Genomic DNA, 15,197 nt, shown 5'->3' with positions numbered 1-15,197 from the left:
TCAAAAAGAGCCTACTGAAAGATCATTATTCCAGCCGCCTTCGTACTGTTATGCTAAAACTATAGATGGGCAACAGACTATTCCCTGCATGCATTGAAAGCCACCAGTTTCAGCCTTAAAACTTGAAGTGGTCATTGGAGTGGAAGTTCATCATCACACCTCCCACACAGCCCAGGTGGCTGGAGTGTTTAAGATTCACAAGATACTCAGCTACCAGGATTAAGGCAAAGAAATGCAGAATGCTTAAAGACTGAATGTAGGGAGTCTTCTAGTATGAGGAAAGACAAGGATTCAACGGTCGGCCATATGATAAATAAGTGATTTATAAACAAGAGTGATATTTTGCTAAGGCTTTCAAATTTTCTAGCTTCATAGAATACTGTAGAATCTATAGCATGGTCTTGATTCTTTTATGCTCTCTGCCTCTGTAATTTCTGTCATCACCAGATTCATTGTGTAAACAAAGTTTTGATTGTTGTTAATTCTGCTACACTTAATGTTGGAGACAGAGATTCACTTTAGAGTCATTTTTACTGTTTAAAGCTCCTTCTGGGCCAGGGAAACCCCTGTTACCGATTTTACATAAGGTATTATGTTCATTACTTTCACCCCTATCCTTCCAAGCACTTCTGGTAATTCAGTGGTTTTACTGATCCACTAACAGCTAAAAGTGGCTATGCTACCTAACTATACAATAAAAGACACATTCATCCTTCCTTCTGACTGCTTTGAACATTTATAGCATCTCATAACTATATTTTCCCAAAGTTTGATTGGGACTTTTCAGGTCCTTTTTGGAGGACAAAGGAAGTGACAGCTTTTCTGAGAAACAGGTTTTTAAATCCAAAGGTTTTAACCACATTCCTGCACATGAACGTTTTGCTTTTTTTCCCCTTCCTCATTGTCTCCTTCCCATCCAATTAATGAGTTAGACATCTGCATTTTAGCAGAGTTTTATCCATTTGTTTTTAAAAAACTTGAAAATGCAGATGTTGAAGAAATAATAAGTATCCTAATTCCTTTTTATACTTTGTGGCAGGATTATGCTATAAGCAAATGAATCACAACTATGTAAATCATGAACAAAACTAAAAATGAACCAAAGTAAAAGGATAACTTCCAGGTAGCATCTTTCTATTCTAACCTGTCATTTAAGGGAATAGTGGTGATTCTAAACAGGATGTAAAACTTACCCCATACTCTTCCTCTGTCCTGCCTGCCAAGAACTAGCATAACTGTGGTATAGCAGCTCTTTCCAGGTATATTGGTTATACACAGGTTTGTGTATGATCTCAGAATATACAGCTGACAGATGTTTATATGATTATGGAATTGGAAATGACGGGTTCATTTATTACTTCGTTCACCCCAGCGGCGCCCGGCGGTTGTCGAAGTTTTTAAACAACCCAGTCCAGCGCCAACCACCAGTACGAAAGCAGCGATCGAGAATGTACATTCGCGCACCATCCGCCGCCGCAGTCCTGCTCACCAAACAGGTCTGCTGCCACGGCGACCAAACCAAAGCTACTCGGAGGGTGAGGCAGGAGAATGGCGTAACCCTCGGGAGGCGGAGCTTGCAGTGAGTCGCAGGATCGCGGCCACTGCACTCCAGCCTGGCGATCGAGCCAGACTCCGCCTCAGAAAAAAAAAAGAACCAGGTAGTGTAGTGTCTTCCTACCTATCTCCAAATACATGTCAAAAAAGAAGGGTGTTTGTGCTTTGACTTTGTTTTTGCTCAGTAACACAGTCAAGCAACAGTTTGTTTCCAAGTGGCCCATTGAGCTGTGTAGGCATTTTTGTTTATTTCAAATAAAGTGCATTGGTATCATTTGTTATTCATGCTATCCATCCATACCACGCTATCTTCTGTATCAGGTAGTCTAACAAAAATGTACCCATTTTGTTCAAAAAATAAAAAAGAAGCAAAATACAATTACTAAGATTGGCAACCACCCCAAAAATTAATAACTCATTTTATTAGCAAGGCTGTGGAAAAGTAAACACTCTCATACATTCCTAATGGGTAGTATAAACTCCAATAAAGGGCAATATGGCATTATCTATCAAAACTAAGAATAAAGACTATACTTTCAGGGATCATTTCTTCAGTTCATTACTAGAATAGTTTCTCTGAATGTGTAAGGCGTCAGAAACCACAAGGAGGAGGCACAGCATTCTCTAGTGAGTGGGAAGCCAGCTGTTGGTGTTGCTTCGCTGAAACTGCCATTTGCCATTGATAATCGTTCTTCTCTTCCATCAGGAGACTAAGAGGTAGAAAACGCAGTCTGAATGGTATTTTAAAAATTACAAATATAGCATTTCCATTGAACCAGCAATTCGATTTTTGAGTGTTTGCCAATATATCTGAACACATATAAAATATATACAGTGTTCTTAATTTCAGTTTTTTTATAACAGCAAAAGACTGGAAATGATGCAAGTATCTCTCAACAGGATACTGGTTAGATAACTTAAGAATCATTCATACAGTGAAATACTATGACATATAAAAGAATGAGGAAACTGTATTTGTACCAATATGAAAAGATCTCCAAGATGTACTGCTAAGAGTAAAAAAATCAAGGTGCCAAACACAGTATAATACACTATGTAAGAAAGGAGGTAAAATAAGAGTATATATGCTACATAAAGAACCCTGAGACCGGGCGGGCATGGTGGCTCTCGCCTGTAATCCCAACACTTTGGGAGGCCAAGGCGGGTGGATCACGAGGTCAGGAGATCGAGAACATCCTGGCCAACACGGTGAAACCCCGTCTCTACTAAAAATACCAAAAAAAACCCCAAAAAACCACACATGTGTGTGGTGGCACGTGCCTGTAGTCCCATCTACTCGGGAGGCTGAGGCAGAAGAATTGCTTGAACCCGAGAGGCAGAGGTTGCAGTGAGCCGAGATCGTGCCACTGCACTCCAGCCTGGCCAACAGTGAGACTCTGTCTCAAAAAAAAAAAAAGAACCCTGAAAAAAATTGCATTTACAGGGATTAACTGATTGGGGGAAGGTAGAGTGAACTGGAAAGATAGGAGAGGAATAGGAGCAAGACTTTTCACTCTATAACTTTCATTGTTGTTTCGGTTTTTGAATCATATGAATGTATTACTTATTCAAGAAAAGGTGAGCTAAAAGATGAAACGAACATTTTAGGCAATGAAAACTAGCTGAAGAAAGAGGGCTGTTCAATGAGTCCATAAAGTATGCAACAAACCTTGTCATGTTTCAAAGAATAGAAACACTGAATTATGTTACATGTATTAAAACATTTTACAGTTAAGTGTACATATTAAAAACAAGGGCAACCACCAAAACAACAGCAATGCAAACTGTAGTTTCTAAGCCAGTGTAGGGAACAAAAGGGAATATAGAAAGCATTACCAATCCTACAGAAGGAAGGAAAGGAAAAAGAAAGTTTAAAAATGTAAAAGAAAATACTGCTTAGATGGTAGAAAAAGCCTCCAAATACATCAATCATAATTAAGATGAACATGTGAATCCATCAACTAAAAGACAATTAACAGAATAGATATGCACATGGCTATTTGTTGAAGCCTTATTTATAACAGCAATAGACTGGAAACAACTCAAATGTTCTCTTTTTGAGACGGAGTCTGCCTGTCACTATATTGGAGTGCAGTGGCCGGATCTCAGCTCACTGCAAGCTCCTCACTTCCCGGTTCCCCATTCTCCCTGCCTCAGCTCTTCCCGAGTAGCTGGGCGCAGTGGCGGGCGCCTGTAGTCCCAGCTAGTTTTTTGTATTTTTTAGTAGAGACGGGGTTTCACCGTGTTAGCCAGGATGGTCTTGATCTCCTGACCTTGTGATCCGCCCGTCTCGGCCTCCCAAAGTGCTGGGATTACAGGCTTGAGCCACCGCGCCCGGCCTTCAAATGTTCTCTTAATAGAGGTCTGGTATGTCCACAAAATGAGGTACTGTGCAGTTTTGAAAAGGAACAAAGAATATCTCTACGTTCTCTGAGGGAGCGATGCCCAAGATGTGTTGCTTGTTTTAAAGAAAGCAGGGTGGATAAAAGTGTGTATAATATCATACCAGCTACGTAAGGGAAGAGAAATAAATAAATAAATGTGTGTGTGTGTTTATATAATCCTATGTCTTCCTTTATATATATTTGTGTTTAAAAATACAATATATATTTGAATTTAAAAGGGAAAGATAAGCCACGATATAAAGAAAAGTGATTACCTATGGGGGTGGGAACAAATAGCATAAAGAAGCAGGGTGAAAAGCTAGTCTTCTTTGAGTATACCTCCTTCTGTAGAGTTGACTTTGGAACCATGTAAGTATATTACACAATTTTAACATACCTTTTTAGAAAAGCAATTCTAAAACAATAGTTAGGAAGGATAAATACGATCTAGTATTTGATAGCACAACAGAGTGACTATAGTTAATAATTTAATCGTACATTTTAAAATAACTAAAAGAATATAATTGGATTACTTGTAACATAAAAGATAAATGCTGGAGGTGATGTATACCCCATTGATACTGATATGATTATTATACTTTGTATGCCTGTATCACAATATCTCATATCTCCCATAAATATATACACCTACTATGTAACCACAAAAATTAAAAGTAAAATATTTTAAGTCAAAAGCAAAATGAAACAAATGAACCTGTGTATCCAGAAGCTAACATAATCACACCTAAAGTAACTTTAAAACACAACAACATTGATGTATATTCTAACAGGATACATCTTAAGGTAGGGACAAAAATATCTGCAAAAGAATCTTAAACTCTTTGTAGTAATCATATTTTTGGTGGCATAGCTGGTATTGTTACTCTGAAACTGTTATCTGTATATGGTAGGAAAACACAGATGAGTGAGATGATAACACAGATTGTTTGCTGTTGTCTTGAGAACTAGGATTTTATTTGTGGGAGAAAGACGATGCAGATTGTTGAGGTGAAGTAAAACTTCTTTAGCCTTGAATCTTGATTGGAAAGATCATAATAACCAGAGCCCAGATTTTCTCTCCAAACACCATTTCACAATAAAAGGAACCAGGGATCCTAGGAGAAATGCTGACGTCTAGTCTGGGGGCAGGAAATGGACGAGTAGAGCCTCCAATATCTTGGAGTGTCAGAAAGCAAGGAGGCTATCACAGACCAATAGGGTTCTGTCAAAAGGACACAGTAGCCAGGGTGTAGAGGCTCCCACTGGCCAAAGTCCTGCTGGACAATTTGAGCATCAATAAGGAGATTAACTAACGGATTGAAATACATCAAATGTTTAAACTTATATGCTTATGATAATACTGGGAAAAAATTGGTCACGTTTGAAAGATGATAGGGAACTAGCTCATTATTTTGGAAACCAATAAATAAAGGGAAAGAGTCAAGCATTTATCCTGCCTATCCTGTGCAAACTGTACTGGTAGGTTCCAAATAGCAGATGAAGGGAAGTTTTCTTTAAAAAAAGTCAGCTAATAAATGAATATAGAATGATAGGATATCACTGTTCTGCAACTCTTAATGAATTAAGGGATCTAGCCATTAAGGGACAACCAGATATTATGTGTCTCCTGATGGGAGAACTCCATATACCCTATGAGCAGTCTAGCCAAGGTAACTGAGCCTGAATCTGATAAAGCCTCTAACGTAAAGCACCAAATTTGTAGGAAATACAGAAGACAGAGAATATGTTAAATGGTTACCATAGGAACGAAATCCGCAAAGCTCAACTGGGGAAACCCTACAAGAGAAAAAACTTGATTTATTCATCACATTCCTAGGAAAAAAAGGAAAAATAAGAAGGGACCCCTAAGGCTCAAAAGACTTAGAGACTTAAGCATGTGAATCAAATGTGATGCATGGACCTTATTGATTCTTGATTCTGACAAACTAAACTCTCACACACACACACACACACACACACACACACACACATACACAAGCATTTATGAAACACTGGGAAATTTGAACAAAGAAAGGATATTTGATAATATCAAGAAATTGTATTTTAGGTGTAATCATGGGTGCATGGTTATATTTAATAAAGCTTTCTTAATTTTGTAGGTACATAATATTTATGGTTGTAAGAATATACAATCTGGGATTTGCTTCAGAATAATATGGGAAAGGAGAGGGTGAGAAGATATGGATGATGGAAACAAAATTAGACATGAGCTGACAATTGTTGAAGCAAGGTGGTAAGGTTCACTGTATTGTACATTATATTTTTGTAATGAAATCTTTTTTTTTTTTTTTTTTTTGAGACTGAGAGTCTGGCTCTGTCAGCCAGGCTGGAGTGCAGTGGCCGGATCTCAGCTCACTGCAGCTCCAGCCTGGCTTTCATTTATTCTCCTGCCTCAGCCTCCCGAGTAGCTGGGACCACAGGCTACCGCCACCTCGCCCGGCTAGTTTTTTGTATTTTTTAGTAGAGACGGGGTTTCACCATGTTAGCCAGGATGGTCTCGATCTCCTGACCTTGTGATCCGCCCGTCTCAGCCTCCCAAAGTGCTGGGATTACAGGCTTGAGCCACCGCGCCCGGCTAATGAAATCTTTTTAAAATTTTTCCATTTAATAGGTAGGTCACAAAGGAATACAAAAATAAGGATATAATTGATCAATAATATTAAGAGCTGGTCTGGGAAAAGACTAATAAAATAGACAAATTTCTTGGCATGTCCATGAAATACATCAAGAATACAAAAGGGGACATGATTCAGATTTAGAAGCGACTTAAGAACTACATGCAAAACCTCACACAACTTTATACTGACAAATTTTGACCTCCAGAGAATACTTTGCAATATCTGGAGGCATTTTCGTTGTCACAAATGGCAGGGGGCAGGGGAGGGTGGTGGGGCAGGGTGCTACTGACATCTAGTTGGTAGAGGTCAAGGATGTTGCTAAACATTCTAGAATGCACAGGACGGCCTCCCACAACCAAGAATTAGCCAGCCCAAAACGTCAATAATTCTGAGATTGAGAAACCCTGAGCCAACTTAAATTGGCACGCTTCTAGGAAAATATTATCAAAACTGACCCAAGAAGTTGAAAATCTTGATAATAACCTCGACTCTCTATTGCATTATTCTCTGCCATAACCAGAGAAGAAATTGAAATGATTTTCAAAAATCTACCTGTTCTCAAAAAGGCAGCAAGTGAGTGAGTTCTACCAGATAAGTTTCACCAAGACTGCAAGTAACACATAATTTTCATTTCATCTGAACAGTTCCAAAGAAAAAGATGGGAAACTATCAAAGCCATTTTACAATCAGGCATAATCTTGATACTGAAATGAAACAAGGACTGGTAAAAATAGAAGGCTATAGGCTGACATAATTTAAAAACAAAGGTTTGAAAATTATAAATAAAATATTACTAAATTGCCTCTAGTGTGTATTAAATCTAGTGTGTTTATCATGATCAAGTGTGGTTTAGCTCAGGAATAAAAATAAGGAAACGTATCGATGTAATTCACACATTAGCCAAGTAAAGGAATAAAACCATAGTTTTTTCCATGCATGCAGAAAAAGAATCCAATACAATTCAACATTCTTTCAAAATAATATTAATAGTAAAGTTTTAGGAAGCCAAGGAGAAAAAGAAACTATTTTAATGTGATAATGGTGTCTTCGGGAAACCTACTGCAGACCTATTTAATTGTGAAATATTACACCTAGTCCCATCAAAGTCAGGAGCAAGAAGTGATAACCACTATCCCCACTACAAGGGTCATTAAGATTTAAAAGACAAAAGCACAATTTTTACTCTTAGCAAATCATATGACTATCTAGAAAACCGAAAAGTATCACCTTCAAACCACTGGATTTAATATAAGAGTTTAACAGAGAGTGGATATTAAGTAAACATACAAAAATAATTTCCCTATACACAATAATGATCAATTAAAATATAACAGCCGAAAAAATACCAAGAAATAAACTTAACCAAAAACTTCAAGACTTTTGTCATCGCGTCCGTGTGAAGAGACCACCAAACAGGGTTTGTGTGAGCAATAAAGCTTTTTAATCACCTGGGTGCAGGCGGGCTGAGTCAGCGAAGGGAGATAAGGGTGGGGCCCTTTTATAGGATTTGGGTAGGTAAAGGAAAATTACAGTCAAAGGGGGGTTGTTCTTTGGTGGGCAGGAGTGGGGGTCACAAGGTGCTCAGTGGGGGAGCTTTTTGAGCCAGGATGAGCCAGGAAAAGGAATTGCACAAGATAATGTCATCGCTTAAGGCAAGGACCAGCCATTTTCACTTCTTTTGTGGTGGAATGTCATCAGGTAAGGCGGGGCAGGGCATTTGCACTTCTTTTGTGATTCTTCAGTTACTTCAGGCCATCTGGGCATATACGTGCAAGTCACAGGGGATGCGATGGCTTGGCTTGGACTCAGAGGCCTGACAACTTTCTTGGAGAAAAATATAAAGTTTACTGAAAGAAATAAAACAAGCTCCGAATAAATAAATGTACATTTTTTTGTAGACAGGAAAGCAAAACACTGTCAATATGTCCATTCTCCCCAAACAAATCTACAAATTCAATGCAATCACAATAAAAATCAGAATTTTCGACTGGGCATGGTGGCTTTACACCTGTAATCTCAGCACTTTGAAAGTCCTAGGAGGAGGCCGGGCGCGGTGGCTCAAGCCTGTAATCCCAGCACTTTGGGAGGCCGAGACGGGCGGATCACGAGGTCAGGAGATCGAGACCATCCTGGCTAACACCGTGAAACTCCGTCTCTACTAAAAATACAAGAAAATTAGCCGGGCGAGGTGGCGGGCGCCTGTAGTCCCAGCTACTCAGGAGGCTGAGGCAGGAGAATGGCGTGAACCCGGGGGGACGGAGCTTGCAGTGAGCCGAGATCGCGCCACTGCACTCCAGCCTGGGGCACAGAGCAAGACTCCGTCTCAAAAAAAAAAAAAAAAAAAAAAAAAAGAAAGTCCTAGGAGGGAGATCACTTGAGGCCAGGAGTTCAAGACCTGCCTGCACAATATACACCCCACCTCTACAAGAAAATGAAAAAATTAATGGAGCATGGTGTCATGCACCTGTAGTCCTAGACACTTGAGAGGCTGAGGCAGGAGGATTGCTTGAGCCCAAGAGTTCAAGGCTGCAGTGAGCTATAATTGTGCCACTGCACTCCAGCCTAGGTGACAGAGTGAGACCCGGACTCACCCAAAAGTAATTTCCTTAGAACCTGACCCGATGATTCTAAAATTCCAAAGTAGTACAATATTGGTAAAGGAATAGAAAAATAGATTGATGAAACAGACTCATGAGTATGCTCAAAGCAGCATTTCAAATCAAGGGAAAAGAATTACTCAGTAAATGGTGTTAGCATAACTGGCTAACCATTTAGGAAAATATTAAGCTAAATTTCTGTCTAGACCCATTTAGAAAAATACAGAGGAATTAAAAGTTACAGATAAAAAGCACAACAATAAAAATATGAGATAAATGATCATTTACTCATGATCTTGGGGCAAGAAGATTTTTATTTACTTATTTATTTAGAGAGAGAGAATCTCACTCTATCACCCAGGCTGGAGTGCAGTGGTATGATCTTGGTTCACTGCAACCTCTGCCTCCCGGGTTCAAGTGATTCTTGTCCCTCAGTCTCCAGAGTAGCTGGGATTACAAATGTGCACCACCGTGCCTGGCTAATTTTTGTACTTTAGTAGAGACAGGGTTGACTTTATTCATTTCTGAGGGCTGCTGCAACACATTACCACAAACTGGGTGGCTTACAACAGAAAACTATTATTTTACAGTCTGGAGGCCGGAAGTCCTAAATCAAGGTGTCGGCAGGATTGGTTCCTTCTGAAAGCACTGAGAGTCAATCCATTCCATGCCTTTTTCCTAGCTTCTGGTGGCTGCTGGCAATCCTAGGTGTTCTTTGGCTAGTAAATACATCGCTCCCATTTCTGCCTGAGTCTTCTCATCACTACCTTCTTCTTGTGTGTCATGTCCTCTTCCTATAAGGATGCTCATCATTAGATTTAGGGACCGGTTGGAAAATCTGACTGGATCTCATCTCCAGATCCTTAACTACAGCTGCAAAGACTCTTTTTCCATATAATATCACATTCACAGGTTCTAGGTGGACATATCCTTTGTGGGGGTGGAGGGCACTGTTCAACTCACTCCAAAGGCCTTTTAATTTAAGACAAAAGGGAAAAGATTCATAAATTTGACTTCATTCAAAATAAAAGCTATATGAAAAAAAGACATCATAAATAATGTTAATAGACAAATCACTTACAGGAAAACATGTGTGATATCTCTTTTACATTTATTTTAGAGAAAAGGTTAAAGTCCAGAATATATAAATTGTAAAAATTGCTGTAACTCAAAAAGAAAAAGACAAACAATTCAATAGAGAAATGACCAAGCATACGAACAGTTCTGTTAGGGAAGCAAGAGCCTAGGAGAGCCAGAGTAACACCATTTTAAGTTCAGCTTCATCTTGTGATGAACAAGGCCCATTCCTTGCCAGTCACGACCCACATTCATATTTACAGTTGAGGAAACAACCTAAAGACACTTACAAGGGGACACTCCTATAACAGCGGAAAGTCTCGATGTCCCAATATGTGGGGAAAAGAAAGAGAGATCAGACTGTTACTGTGTCTATGTAGAAAGAAGTAGACATAAGAGACTCCATTTTATTCTGTACTCAGAAATTCTTCTGCCTTGAGATGCTGTTAATCTGTAACCCTAGCCCCAACCCTGTGCTGGCAGAGACGTGTGCTGTGTTGACTCAAGGTTTAATGGATTTAGGGCTATGCAGGATGTGCTTTGTTAAAAAAGTGCTTGGAGGCAGTATGCTTGTTAAAAGTCATCTCCATTCTCTAATCTCAAGTACCCAGGAACACAATATACTGCGGAAGGCTGCAGAGACCTCTGCCTAGGAAAGCCAGGTATTGACCAAGGTTTCTCCCCTTGTGATAGCCTGAGATATGGCCTCCTGGGAAGGGAAAGACCTGACAGTTCCCCAGCCTGACACCCATAAAGGGTCTGTGCTGAGGAGGATTAGTGAAAGAGGAAGGCCTCTTTGCAGATGAAATAAGAGGAAGGCATCTGTCTCCTGCTTGTCCCTGGGCAATGGAATGTCTCTGTGTAAAACCTGATTGTATGTTCTATTTACTGAGATAGGAGAAAACCGCCTTAGGGCTGGAGATGAGACATGCTAGGGGCAATACTGCTCTTTATTGCACTGAGATGTTTGTATAGGTGCACATCCAGGCACAGCACCTTTCCTTAAACTTATTTATGACACAGAGATCTTTGTTCACATGTTTTCCTGCTGACCCTCTCCCCACTATTACCCTATTGTCTTGCCGCATCCCCCTCTCTGAGATGGTAGAGATAATAATCAATAAATACTGAGGGAACTCACCAGATCAGTGCCAGAGAGGGTCCTCCTTATACTGAGCCCCGGTCCCCTGGGCCCACTTTTCTTTCTCTATACTTTGTCTCTGTGTCTCTTTCTTTTCTCAGTCTCTAGTCCCACCTGACGAGAAATGCCCACAGGTGTGGAGGGGCAGGCCACCCCTTCACCAATACCCATAACAATACACATTTTCAAGATAATTATAGTTATGCTTTGACGTCTTCACACACTAAAATGTCAAGGATAGTTTTCTTTAAATCAACAGAAGAATAAATTTTGTCATGCTGTCTGCTCACCCTCACATAGACACAGATTGGTTTAGTCTTTACGTGGACAAGACCGCTACATAAGAAAAACCTAAAACAAAGACAGTGCGTTCATCTGCCTGCTTTCTGAGGACACCCTACTCTGTAACAGAGTAGTTTCTAGTAAACTTGCTTCCTTCACTGTGCTCTGTGACTCACCTTGAATTCCTGCACGAGATCTGAGAACTCCCTCCTGGAGTCTGCATTGGAGTTACCCTTTCTGGTAACAGTTTTTAACTGGAAGAAGAAATAAAACAAACTAAATAAATAAACATAAATTAAACTAAAACAAACATTAGAAGATGATCAATGACATTAGTATTCAAGAAAATAAAAATTAAAAGATGCCCTATATGTATATTAAAATTTAAAATGCACATTTCCAAACACCTCTATGCATTCACAAGAAGACATATATGTATGTTTACTGAAGTACTGTTTTCAAGAGTTCTAATGGAGAAACAAACTAAAGGCTTATCAATAAAGGAATGCCTATATAAATCATGGTGTATGAGGTAACTATCTATGTAATAACAGGACTAGATCTTCATGGTAGAATTTTGAGTGAAAAAAGCAATATGCAAAATGTAGGTACAGTATAATACAGTTCATATTAAATGACTACACAGAAAACAACACTACATATTTTATATACAGTTCTACATATATATGTAAATCCATAGAAATCTGGAAGGATACAAACCAACCTAATAATGGTGGTTACCTTTGGGAACGGAGATAAAGGGAACTGTGACAGAGGGTGATAGACATAGGGAACTTTAGTCTAATCTTCAACATTTCAAAATTTTTCATTGAGAATGCATTCATATGTTACCTGTATAATTTTTAAAAAATAATTCTTAAAGAGAGTGAATGGGAAATAATGAAAAGGAAATAGTGTATGGACTATTTTTTTTCAAGAAATTAAATAATAAAGGAATTGTTTTTTATTATGATGAGAATAAGCAAACTGTAGAACATCTACTAGAAGGAAGATTAGTAGAGACATTAATGTAAAATGTAAAATGCTTATAATGTGAAGTTTTAAACTTTTTTAAATTTTTTTTTTTTTTTTTTTTTTTTGAGACGGAGTCTTGCTCTGTCGCCCAGGCTGGAGTGCAGTGGCCAGATCTCAGCTCACTGCAAGCTCCGCCTCCCGGGTTCCAGCTATTCTCCTGCCTCAGCCTCCCGAGTAGCTGGGACCACAGGCGCCGCCACCTCGCCCGGCTAATTTTTTGTGTTTTTAGTAGAGACGGGGTTTCGCCGTGTTAGCCAGGATGGTCTCGATCTCCTGACCTTGTGATCCGCCCGTCTCGGCCTCCCAAAGTGCTGGGATTACAGGCTTGAGCCACCGCGCCCGGCCAAACTTTTTGAATTTTAAAAAATTGGTATGATGAAAAAATTTCAGTAATATAAGGGAGCAACAATAAAATAGTCTCAGGAACTTGGAAATACAATTTTATTTGAGAGTCACACTATAAAGTGAATGTATAATGAATCAGAGAAAAATCACCTTCACGAAACGTAATGCCTTCCACTGGCAAGTCTTGGCTATAAGTCATTTGATAATTTTGACATGTGTAAGGAAAGAATGTGTCAGTAAGCCATGGAAGTGTAGAAAAGGAGAATCAGTGAGGCCAACATGGACACAGCAGACTTGTCAGTTTCTCCATCTTTCCAACGGGATTAGCAATAGTGCCTACTTCATACAGTTAGCGTACAAAGCAAACAGCACCTGGTATTTGGTGAGGCTGCTCATTATTAAAGGGAGGAAATGTGGTGGTCAGGCCAATATAAACGGTGTCACAGTTCTAGTTCTCATTATCAACTAGCATCCTGGTTTTCATACGTCAGGTCCCGTGAGGTAATCAGCACGAGTCAGCCTCCTGACTCCGACTAGTTCTGGGATACTGAACAGATCCAGTTTCTGAGACTGCAAGACTAAAGTCCAGCCTGGACCGAGGTTGAAAAAGTGCCAAGGCAATGCCATCCAGCAAGACCTCTTGATAGCCAGCCAGTAGTCTTTTGTAGTGACACCCTACCTTTGCCATACCTAATCTACTCAAACTTCCAAACAGCTTGAAGGGGAGTGGGGAAGGTCTATGCAGAAGAAATAAAAGAGCTGGAAAAATAAATTAAAATATTAACAGGTGTTTGTGTGAAGGAATTATGGGTGATTTTAATATTTTCTTTGTTTTACTTTTCTATACTTTCCATGTTTTATTTAGTGTGTATTACTTTAATATTTAATATAAATATATTTAAGATTTAACATAAATATAAATATTTAATGTTTCGTAAACATGTTTAAATGATGGTGAAGCGAAGAAAAAGAGAGGCTCTAGCTCGAAGGGGCCACAAAGGTAGAGAAACGACTTCTGAGGCTACAGCTGAGGGGAAGATGTCAGCGAGTTAGGGGCAGAGCAGGGATGATCCAGATGCTAGTCCAAGTTCGAGACCAGTCTGGTCAACATGGTGAAACCCCGTCTCTACTAAAAATACAAAAATTAGCGGGCGTGGAGGCAGGCGCCTGTAATCCCAGCTATTCGGGAGGCTGAGGCAGGAGAGAATAGCTTGAACCCGGGAGGCGGAGGTTGCAGTGAGTGGAGATCCCGTCACTGCACTCCAGCCTGCCCGACAGAGCGAGACTCCGTCTCAAAAAATAAAAAATAAAAAAAGATGCAAGTCCAAGATGCACTTGCTTTCCGTGGAAAGACTTTTTCTTCCACTGTGCACCTAGATTTTGAAGTGGCTTGTTATTTTCCAGTTATTGCATTTGCGTGGCGAATGACTGCAATGGAAAGCATATGCTTGAGAATTCTAAGTGTGTCACGATATCTAACTGTATCACTGGTTGTTGAACCTGAAAGTCCCAGATTTGAGTTCTTAAGCATTCCCTCCTTCCTCATGATCATTACCAAATTACTAGTCACCTCTTAGGTGCCTGCCTCTATGCTAAATTGGGCGGAGGTTTTGGGGAGGAATTGAGGGAGCTTATGAGGAGAGAAATAAAAAGATAAACGAAAATGCAAAGTCACCGTGGCCTGGATGAGGTGGCTAAGGAAGGCTTAGAACTTGAGGTCAATCGCTTTAATTCTCTTATCCCGCGATTCAGGGAATAGGTGGTACTTAAGCAGAAACTTGAAAGGTTTGCAAGGTTTGAATAAGCAGAGAGCAAGAGGTGGGGGTAGAGGGAGGGGCCGGAGATGAACGGAGCAAAGGCACTGGGGTCCCGGCCGGGCCGCCCCAATGGTTGCAGACTGATTCCACGAAGCCAGTAAGCAGCGTTATCTGCAAGCTGTTGCCTTTTTTTGAAACGGAGTTTCACTCTTGTCTCCCAGGCTGGAGTGCAGTGGCACAATCTCGGCTCACTGCAACCTCCACCTCCCAGGTTCAAGCAATTATCCTACCTCAGTCTCCCGAGTAGCTGGGACTACAGGAGCACGCCACCACGCCCAGCTAATTTTTGTATTTGTATGGGGTGGGGGGAGGTTCTCCATGTTGGC

The 15,197-nt window shown here is 40.1% G+C and overlaps 1 non-coding gene across 1 annotated transcript; it reads left to right on the top strand.

Moving 5' to 3' along the window:
- Positions 1-2,078: 2,078 nt before the first annotated feature.
- Positions 2,079-2,294, top strand: LOC116272311. The gene has a single exon (XR_004181018.1). It is a non-coding gene; the product is annotated as a small nucleolar RNA U3 (small nucleolar RNA).
- Positions 2,295-15,197: the final 12,903 nt, after the last annotated feature.

This window comes from Papio anubis, chromosome X (assembly GCF_008728515.1).
Source record: "Papio anubis isolate 15944 chromosome X, Panubis1.0, whole genome shotgun sequence".
NCBI lineage: Eukaryota > Metazoa > Chordata > Mammalia > Primates > Cercopithecidae > Papio > Papio anubis.
Note: the sequence above shows the minus strand (reverse complement) of the source record. Positions and strands in the feature narration are given on the sequence as shown.